The sequence below is a fragment of the Tarenaya hassleriana genome, unplaced genomic scaffold, assembly GCF_000463585.1.
Source record: "Tarenaya hassleriana unplaced genomic scaffold, ASM46358v1 Cleome71, whole genome shotgun sequence".
Classification (NCBI taxonomy): Eukaryota; Viridiplantae; Streptophyta; class Magnoliopsida; order Brassicales; family Cleomaceae; genus Tarenaya; species Tarenaya hassleriana.
The window spans coordinates 31,911-42,605 of NW_010969648.1; the positions used below are offsets into that span (position 1 = coordinate 31,911).

The 10,695-nt window shown below is 41.8% G+C and overlaps 1 long non-coding RNA gene and 1 pseudogene across 1 annotated transcript; one reads left to right on the plus strand and one right to left on the minus strand.

The window, feature by feature from the left end:
- The first annotated feature begins 2,713 nt into the window (after positions 1-2,713).
- Positions 2,714-5,493, plus strand: LOC104801614. The gene is made up of 3 exons (XR_769907.1): positions 2,714-3,010; positions 3,359-5,177; positions 5,265-5,493. It is a non-coding gene; the product is annotated as an uncharacterized LOC104801614 (long non-coding RNA).
- Positions 5,494-5,742: 249 nt separating this feature from the next.
- The window catches only part of LOC104801621, a 7,064-nt pseudogene continuing 2,111 nt past the window's right edge, over positions 5,743-10,695 (minus strand).

The following is a 10,695-nucleotide window of genomic DNA, read 5'->3' on the forward strand; positions in this document are numbered from 1 at the left end:
GTCCGGCTGACCAACTCTTGGTCAGCTCCGGACCAGACCTCAAAGACAAAGAAAAATCCGATTTTTCTCGTCCGATCGATCCCGTTCATATACGTCCATCCCATATGTGTGTGACCCTTTAGTCTCCTCCGAATACGGCAGTAAACACGAGACCCAATCTCGCTTTACAAATCATAAGCGGTCTCTAGCAAGACATTATGATTACTCGTATCGGAAAGAGTTAGATGTGATCTAACCGAAAAGCCAGAGATAGCTCTAACGATGATCCTTTTTGTCTCACGATATCATAATCGAACTCATAGTTCGATTGCTTTGTCGTATCCCGAGCAGACTGTAAGAGATAGATGACATTCATCTATAGTGCGGCCACACATTTCTACAGTTTCACTCCTACGACGGGCCCAAGTGATATCTCTCTCTTTCGAGAGGGACAAAGTTCCATCTTGACTATCTATTATCCATTTCATGATTCGTAATGTACCCGAGCCACGCCTTTATAATCATCCGGTTAAAGACGACGTTTGACGCAGTCAAAGTACATTACTCCTCACGATGGATACAATAGATATCTCAGGTCTGAGGATCCAAAATGAACCATCAAGTGAGATTCAAGTCATGGATAAAATCCAATCGACAATCTCACGTGAGTCACCCAGTCACTTGTTCCAAACAAGTACTCATGACCGTGATCCGTATCTAATACACATGATCATCATCATGATCATCCATCACGCCTCATGTTAGTCTTAATTCATCATTGCTCCCACAATGACAAGCGACTAAGGAATTTAGGAACGTTCTTAACGATCCATGGATATCATTATTTATCAAATATGCAAAATAAATAATGAACAAACAATGCATTCATCCAATAAATACATCGCATCATACATAGTTCTCATATCGTATGATCATCCTAGAGCATCACATCCATCAGTATAGCCGTAATGAGTATGTATTACTTACTGAAGGGGGAGAACCAGAAAGTTATGCTGAAGGCCATGAATGACGAGATGGATTCTTTGTATAAGAACCAAACGTTTGAGTTGGGGAAGTTGCCAGAGGGCAAACGGGAGTTGCTTAACAAATGGGTGTTCAGGGTTAAGCATGAAGAACACAGTTTGCATCCTCCATACAAGGCTAGGCTGGTTGTAAAAGGTTTCAATCAGAAGAAAGGAGTTGATTTTGATGAGATCTTTTCACCAGTTGTGAAGATGTCATCCATACGGGTTGTTCTGGGATTGGCAGCTAGTCTTGATACTTGGAGGTTGAAAAAATGGATGTGACGACGGCTTTCCTTCATGGTGATTTGAAGGAAGAGATCTACATGGTGCAACCTGAAGGCTTTGTTGAGAAAGACAAAGAAGATTACGTTTGCCGGTTGAAGAAAAGCCTTTACGGGTTGAAACAAGCACCGAGGCAATGGTACAAGAAGTTTGACTCGGTTATGGGGGAGCATGGTTACAAGAAGACGACTTCAAATCATTTCGTGTTTGTGCAGAAGTTTTCGGATGATGATTTTATCATCTTGCTGCTCTACATGGACGACATGTTGATTGTGGGCAAGAACATGGAGAGAATAATGGAATTGAAGAAACAACTCGGTCGATTCTTTGCTATGAAAGATTTGGGACCAGCGAAGCAAATTCTTGGGATAAGAATTAATCGGGACAGAAGTAACAAGTTGTTGAATCTGTCGCAGGAGAAATACATTGAGAAAATATTTCAACGGTTCCATATGGAGAAATCTAAAGCTGTGAATTCACCTCTTGCTTCGCACTTTAGATTGAACAGTCAACAAAGTCCGAGTACAGACTCAGAGAAGGAGGAGATGAGACGAGTTCCATACGCCTCTGCAGTGGGAAGTCTGATATATGCTATGGTTTGTACAAGGCCGGATATAGCTCACGCCGTTGGAACATTGGTAGGCAGTGAAGTGGATTCTGAAATATCTTCGAGGGACTACCGGTTTGAGAATCATGTTTGGACGTGATAAATCTTTGTTGGTTGGCTACACGGATTCTGACATGGCCGGAGATCCAGATTCTCGGAAATCTACATTGGGTTACTTGGTAACATTTGCGGGTGGAACAGTGTCATGGAAATCGCAATTGCAGAAATGTATTGCACTTTCTACCACTGAAGCTGAGTTCATCGCCGCAACAGAAGCCTGTAAGGAGATTGCTGTGGATGAAGAGGTTTCTTGAGCAGCTTGGATTCAAACAAGATAGATATGTCTTGTTGTGCGACAGTCATAGCGCCATTCATCTTGGGAAGAATCAGACGTTCCATTCAAGATCGAAGCATATTAATGTGAGGTATCACTGGATCTGAGATGTCGTTGATTCGAAGGAGGTTGAACTCGAGAAGGTTCACAATGATGACAATGGTGCTGATATGATGACGAAGGTACTTCCTAAAGGGAAGTTAGATATATGTCGCAGGTTACTGGGATGGTGATTTGTTCACATAGTCGGAAAGGGGAGAATTGTTGAAATTCCTCCCATGTGAACAAGATGTGGAGGTGGAGAAAATGTTCTTCAAAGTTAGGCACCTCCATTTGACAACCTAAGCCACCATTTTTGAAGACACCATCTTTGAAGCCATCTTGGTTGAAATTTACAGCCATTTTTATTGAAGAAATTGGAGCTAGAACCTCCATAAATAGAGAGATTTGGGTGTACAAATGAATCACAGCAACAAGAAGGAGAAACACAAGAGAGAAAGACAGAGAGAGTGAAAGGGAGAAGGAGAGTGAAAAACAGTTTTGAGCGGTTTTGATCAAGTGATCAATCGAATATCGATCTATTATCTGATCGATCTGAAATTTTGTGGAGATCTTCTACACTCCTTGTTCTTGATTCTTTTCGGTTGGATTTTGATTTCAACGGTTAGAATTAAAGAAACATAGATTTTACCAAAATTGTTCATCCAAGGGTATCAAACTGCGGCAGGTCTGATTGCTATGAATATCAGACGGTGGATTCTTTCCCGATCGAGGTGAAATTTGGTATGCTCGTTCTACACCCTCTGTTCTTTGATTTCTATGGTAAGATTTTGCATTGGTTTCCGGAATCAGAATCTACGGGGTTGACTTGCTACCTAAGTTACAGCTTGTTAAGTTGTGCTCTCTTGGTATATTGAGGTTAGAATATTGACGTGTATATTCTATAAACTCGGGTGTGTTTCTTGTAAACGGGAGGTTGTTGTGTTGATATTGTAATCTAGTTATAGTGGATTTTTGGGTGGACTACGGTCCTGTGGTTTTTACTCCTCACACCGAGGGGGTTTTCCACGTTAAAAATTGTTGTCTTGTTTGATTTCGATACCGTTACACTAGATATTGTCATCCTCACAGGTTTACACAAGTAAAGGATTTGGTTACTAATTCGTGACATACGATCGAAGTAACGTAAAATCCCCTACACAGCGAAAGAACCCATCCCCTGTTTTTCGCGGCCTCTTCCGCGGTTAACCAAATCAAGCTTTTCATGTTTCTCGGTGACGAACAAAGGACAAGTGTTCCTACAAAAGGAAGATTCACGCATTGTCACATAGCTTGTTCATTGCATTTAGAAGGTGATATATTAAAACTACCCTAGAAAACCGAAAGCCCCATAATAACTAATAAGGGCATTTTTTTATAAAGGCTCTATTTAGATGCCCATTGAGTAATTTTGTCGAACACCTTGTGGCGGCACAAAGTTTGGTGTCCGAGACCTAATCTGTTACCAACTCCGGCACATCATCCTCTGTAAGTACAAATTCCCTTTCCTCTTTAACAAGAATCACCTGCAACTCACTATCTCTACAACGATGCCCAAAAAAATACTTCTCATCACATCGGAAACAGATCCCTTTCTTCCTCTTTTCATCCAGATCTGAGTCGGTGATTCAGCGAACCGACTGAGGTTTCGCAGCAAGGACAAAAGAGTTGGACCCATAAGATGTTGGGCCAGAGGGAATAGGCACAAAAGCCTCAGCCCATTCCAGCGTTGTGGCCCACTCGAGCCCGAGGGTGGCAAGGAAATCGTGCGAAACGGATTTCCTGAAGTTGAAAATCCCGATTTGTTGCTGCGGTGGTCACCGATCTTGCCGCCAAGTGTCCCGATCGGCTTGCTGTCCAATTTCAGGGCGAGGGCAATTGTTCGCTCGAGCCCCGATGGTTCGAGAATCTCCACCATGTCGACGGGCGATTTGCCGTGAGGAGCAAAAACCATCTCAGCACAGGTTGATCTTTCCTGGGATTTGTCCAGTGGTTCATGTTGGGTCAGAAGCTGTTGCATCATTTGCTTCAAAACTTGTATCTGACCAACCTCCTTCTGGATGCCCACAATGGTCCCTGCAACTCTTCCACGGATGATTGAAACCTTCCTTGCATCTCACCCATAGCTGCATGAAATCCCCCCTGCATATCTCCCATGGCAGACTCCATTTTTCCCAGCTTAGAGGGCATCAAATCTTCCAACAGTTCAATGCGATTATCCTTAGGAGGCATATTTGTAATAGAAAGATATATTTAAATAATATAATGCTGCTTGTGTTTCTGAAGAATCCAAAAGAGAAATATAAATATCCCAGAATTAGAGAGGCACACCACTCTCTTTTATACCCTCACAACTCAAAACATAATTCTCGATACCTAAACCAGCCAAACAGATGCATATCAATACTAGCCAACCCCCCTGAGGTGGCATTCCTAATTATAGTCTGTTCATAACAACCTTCCATCCCAATTCCCTGCGAGCATAACATAATTATTCCTCAGCAATTACTGTTGTCCTGTAGATGCTGCCTCCACGTCAGACCTCTCCGTCTCAACTCCCTCCTCTTCCTTCTCGTTCTCAATTACTTCCTTAACCCTGGCCGTCTCCTTCTTTCCTCTGTTCCTCCTGCGATATATTTGGAAAGGTTTGTCAGTAAATCCCACATGAGTCGGTAAGTAGCATAATCAACATATGGAGAAGTTATGGAGTTGTTCATACAAAAATACTCATGGTATTCATTAAAAATTACTCTTTTTTTATTTTTCTTATAAAATCTGGATTTTGTATCCTACAAGTCTTTCGGATGTCTGAAATTCAGTTATCAATCAAACCTCTTCGAATAATTAATCAATCCACTATCCAATCAAGAACGAGATATGGGAAATCTTAAAAGTTTTGGATATCCGTTTGGTACGTATCTGCTTTTATTTTGGAAATTCTAAAATTTTAAAAAGGGTTAAAGATGCGAATGAATAAAATGTCTTTTACTTGCATCAGATACACAGTCGAATATGACTCTTCCATGAGCCGGGTATTACGTTATTCTCCCTTCCACATCCATTAGGACAAAAAAAACATTGGAAACGACAATGGCTGTCACTGTATCGACAATAAACCCATCTTCCACGCGATTGTTACGGACAATCTTTTCTTCTTCTTCACTTATGTTTTGTCTTCTTGTCGCCAGTTAGGTCTCTGCAAAGCTATATATATATATATATATATATATAATGTATGTGTACATGTTATACGTGTGTGTATATATATACATGTATATATATTCATATATACCAAGCTATATAGCCATAATTCATATTAGTCATATAAAGAAACCAAAAAAGATCTTAACCAAAGCAAGCTCCATTTTGTATTTACATTTGGATGGTTTCTTGACAAACCCTATGTTTCTGAGACATGTATACAAATATTCCTTCAGAATGGAAGTGGATAAGGAATATTACCAAAGGCAAAGTAACAGCCAATCTGATGAGAGTTGGAAAGAACAAACTTACCAAAACCGTGTAATCGACGGTTAATCGAAGGGCGATTTTAATGTCTCGACCTCTTCGGGACGCCAAAATGACTTCTGAACCGAAAGCATACCCTCGTTGCCTTTCGAGTATGTCATTCTTACTTCCCATTTCATGGATTTCACCATCCTTTCGATCTCCCCTATTGTTTCAATATCGTCTCTTACGATGAACGTTCCTTGGGGCCGGAGAATCCTATCGATTTCAGCAACAACCGGTATCAAATTGCACCTGCGATTCAAGAAAAAAGGTCAGAACATCAAATGAGATCAGGGAATGGGTCTAAAAGACGACCAGTTTGTGTAAAACCTCTTTTTCAGGGCAGAGAAAAGATGATTGTCATGAAGAAGGTCATAACTTCTCGGGTAAGTATTGAATGATTCACACCAATCATGATACATTCCAAACAACCCACGTTCGTATATTATAGGAAGTGTATCTGCTGAGTGAATCGGAACAATATTCATCACCCACAACTTCAGATTCTTCAGGGCAGCAGCAAATCTGGGAAACGAGACATGTGTTTAAAAAGAACCGGAACCCGAGAAACAACGCCATCAAACAAAGAGATGTTCATGGAGAATGGAAGGTGAAAAAAGGGCAAAGAAAACCCTACCCTCCATAGACCGCTCCATGACATTTCTTACATTAGACCAATCAATTCCCATACCATTGAGGTAAGTTTTCGAAACAATCGTCTTCCAATGTTCATAGTCAGTGGTGAAATCTTCTTCTGCAGGGTTTCCATAGACACCTTCCTTAGAGCTTAACCACTCTGGAGCACTCTCCAACCTTTCTGGCCATTGCTTAGGCCACACAGCTCCATGCTTCGATAAAATTTCTGGTACCTTGTGCATGCATGCCTCGACTGGAACGTTCCTGAAGCATTGCAAACATGTTATATATATATATATATTCTCGCCTTAAATTGTGTTGGAACTAAGACTTAGTATTCTGTTTAGATCAAGATAGAAATAAAATACCACGCTGCATTTGGATCATCGGACTCCTTGCAGAGTGGTGGCTCGTTTTGAGGTCTTTTATCATAGCATTTGTTAGAAGATGGCTTTTGGAATATGGCAGCACCAACCTCATTCAGTTTGTCTCTCTTGATGGTCACTAGCTTCCAGCACATTGCTTTTCTTAGATCTGACATCTCTACAAGCCAAAAGAGGTAACTCAGAAGTTAGCTTCAATTTGCCAAAACCTTATTCAGGTGATAAACACATTACATAAGAGAAGAATGCAAACCATTCCATACAAAAGAATCTTCTTCGTTCTTCCGGTAAACTAGAGTAGCCGACCATACAAAGAAACCACTAGGCCTCAGCACTCGGTTCAATTCCAGAAGAAGCTTACCGCCTTCAGTTAGAACAAAAAAAAAAGTTGTTTTACACAAAGAATAATGGAATATACATAGATATAGAACCGTATGATATAGCGGGATACCATACCTTCGATGTGCCAAGGGACCCTACAGCGGGCACAATGGATAAGGTCGATAACTGAAGCGGGATATGGTAGTCTCTTGGTTCCCATAACGTTTAACACTGCGGGAATACCACGTTCCAGTGCGAATTGAACTTGTGCCTCGTGTTCATCCTTAGGAGCAAGTGACATTGCAAGTGTATCTCTGTCGAAAAGGTAACCTCCAAAGCTTGCAACTCCACACCCGACATCCAATATAACACGGGTTCTATTTCCCCACGCAATATCAGGATGAGACTGCAAAAAATAAAGCAGTGCTCAAGTAAATACCATGTTTTATAAGGAGAGATATGCAAAGTCATTTTGATACACCTCTAAGGGTTTAGACGAGGAAGAAAGGGAAGAACAGAGGAGGAGGAGCAGAGCAGCAGCAGAATGTGGGGCCCAAGGCAGAGAAAGGGGGATAGAAAGCTACGGAAGGCGAGTAGCAGAGGATTATGGCTGACAAGAATAATTACCTAGGCGATTCCGTTATTTCCCTATTTTCATGTACGTGCTGATATGTGTGTGCAGATATGCCACCTCAGCAGTTTGTTACTGAGAGAGAGACTATATCTATTACGTTTTTCGTTTGGGGAAAGGGTATCTCAGAACTTTAATCTTTTGTGTGGGTGAAGAGAGGTATGCCTCTTGGTTGATTGTATTTCTCTTTGTTTTGGGAATACAATTGGTATTATCTATCTATTTCTTACTATTGTTCTTAACACATTTTTACCTGTTGGATGAAGTCGATGTAGTGAAGAGCACCGTTCTTGAACTGAGTTCCACCACCTGGGAAAGTGAGATAATCACCACTAACCTTCACCCAGTTTTGATGACCCTTGACCTCTGCGAGCTTGGTGTGAGGGACATTGTAGTACCAAATCTGAAATTGCCCACCAAAAGAAGGGATGTCATGCCATAAAAATGAGGAAGCGAAAGCGTGTGTTTCATAATCATATCTAACTTTTACCTTTTCCCTGCTTTTCGGCTAGTTGATGGATCGCTTATATCCTTCAGGCAGAGAGACAAGGCATCGAGGTGGTTCCTCAGGACAGTGCCTCTCTCGGTGTTCGTAGTGTCTTGTAGAAGGAAGGTTTAAGATAGCTTGCCAGTTGTCAAAGCAAGGTATGTAGTCAGGTCCAGCGGTGACATTGCAGACTTTCCAGCCATAGCTGTTTTGATCCTCAGTTATTGAAGACTGCTGTGATTTCTTCTCGTTCTGTGACTCGAGCAATTGAGTTGACCAAGCCCCTGTTCCAGTCTTTGCCTCTTTCGTGATCTCATCCTCACCGGCTAGGAAGACTTCTTCATTACCCTTTTTAGTGTTTTCATCAGATTGGTTACCACTTTCTTCAGACTTTTTCTCAGAGTTTTCTTCAGATTCACCACCACTTTCTTGCGTCGTTTCTTCACTTTCGTTCCCATCCTCAGATTTTTTTTCTTCCAAGCTCTCTTCCACTTGAATTTTCTTGTTTTGCTTCACCACATCGCCTTTTGTTTCTACTTCTCTAGCATTTGAATTTTTCTCCCCATCACCACCTTCGTTTCTTTCCTCCTCTGACTCAGTGTTCTAGCCGGAGTTCTGATCATCCTACTTCTCCTCAGCAGATAACTCCGCATAATTCTTCTCTACATTACTCTCTGCCACGACCTCATTTTCCTCATTCTTTTCATCAGAATCTTTCCTGGAAACCTCTTCTTTCGTGAAGTCAATGTTGAAACTTTCAAAATCTTTTGTAGTTTCCCTCGACCACAAGCCCAAAGACTCAGCCAGGGAAGAAGACGATGGTGACATGAACATCCATGCCCCGATCAGGCAGAGGGAAACAAGCAAAACTATGGTAATGGTTAAGCAATAGCTCGATGACTTCCTCCCTTCCTAATTCCATTAGGATTCCTATTCCAATTGGATTCGATCGCCATGGACTTCGTGGTCAGATTACCGCTCACACCAAGCAAGAAGAACGCCATTTGGGTAGTCGTGGATCGACTAACCAAATCCGCTCATTTTATTCCCATCCCTCAGGAGTATCCGATCGAGCGGTTGGCGCAGATTTATGTTGATGAGATCATGCGTCTACGCAATACACGTTTGCTTAGAGGATTTCCAAGAGACGCCCGATTTACATCCCGCTTGTGGAAGGCGATTCAAGAGGCACTGGGGACGAAGCTCAAGATGAGTACGACATACCATCCTCAGACAGACGGTCAGTCGGAGCGAACGATACAGACTCTGAAGGACATGCTCCAAGCTTGTATTATGGAGTGGGAGCTCCGTGGGACCGGTACTTGACGTCGTGCGAGTTCGCGTACAACAACAGCCATCACACGAGCATAGGAGTGTCTCCATATGAGGTCTTGTATGGGAGACCATGCAAGACACCGTTGTGTTGGACAGAGATCGGAGAACGTCGCGAGTTTGGGTCGGAGATTGTTGAGGAGATGATACGTGTGTACCGAGTCTAAAATATATAACCCGATTCACAACTCACCGCAAGGATACGGATCGTCGTAACACGGGGTCGAACACAAGGACTGGTTGCTAAATCCAAATCTAAATCGAAAAGAGATCAAAGCAAGCAAGCAAGTGATGATGGAAGTAATTGGAATCTATAGAAAACGAAATAAGAAAGCAATATAAACGAGTAACCTATCAAACAAGGATGACTACGGGTGTCGGGATCGTATTCGCGTGTATGGGTATATACTAAGCATGCATGAATAACGATTATGACTTGTATTCGGGAATCATCAAGCAACAAAGATAGAGAATTCACCTCTCGGTCTACTAACTCCCTACCTACAGAGTAACTCGTCAATCTCTCGATCTATTCAAGTTAACCCTAGGTGCATAAAGAACGCTATCATCAACCCTAGATCGATTAAGCCATATCTCTATGTGAATAATACGATCTATCCTATTGATTTTGATCCGAAACAAACCCATATCTCTATGTGGTTCAGAACCCAAGATAATTCTTATGGATGTTTTCCGAGCGACTGGAGAGTAAACATCGAAGTAATCGACACCCTCAGTTTGCCTATAGCCTTTGACTACAAGTCCCGCCTTGTATTTTTCAATAGAACCATCCGGTTTCATCTTTCTTTTGAAGACCTATTTATAACCCAATGGTTTGCATCCTTGTGGAAGATCCACAAGTTCCCAAGTGTGATTTTGTCGGATTGATTCAATCTCACTCTTCACTGCTTCCTTCCAATAAGGAGCTTCACGAGATGACATAGCCTCTTGATATGTCTGTGGTTCTTTATCCAACATAAACGTTAGATAATCAGAACCAAAAGAAGTCGGTTTCTTTGCCCTTTTACTTCTTCTAGGCTCTTCATCTTCTTCCTCTAATTGCTTAGAAGATTCATGAATTCTTTGAGATTCCATACCACTTGGATCTAATTCTATCCGAGTCTTATAG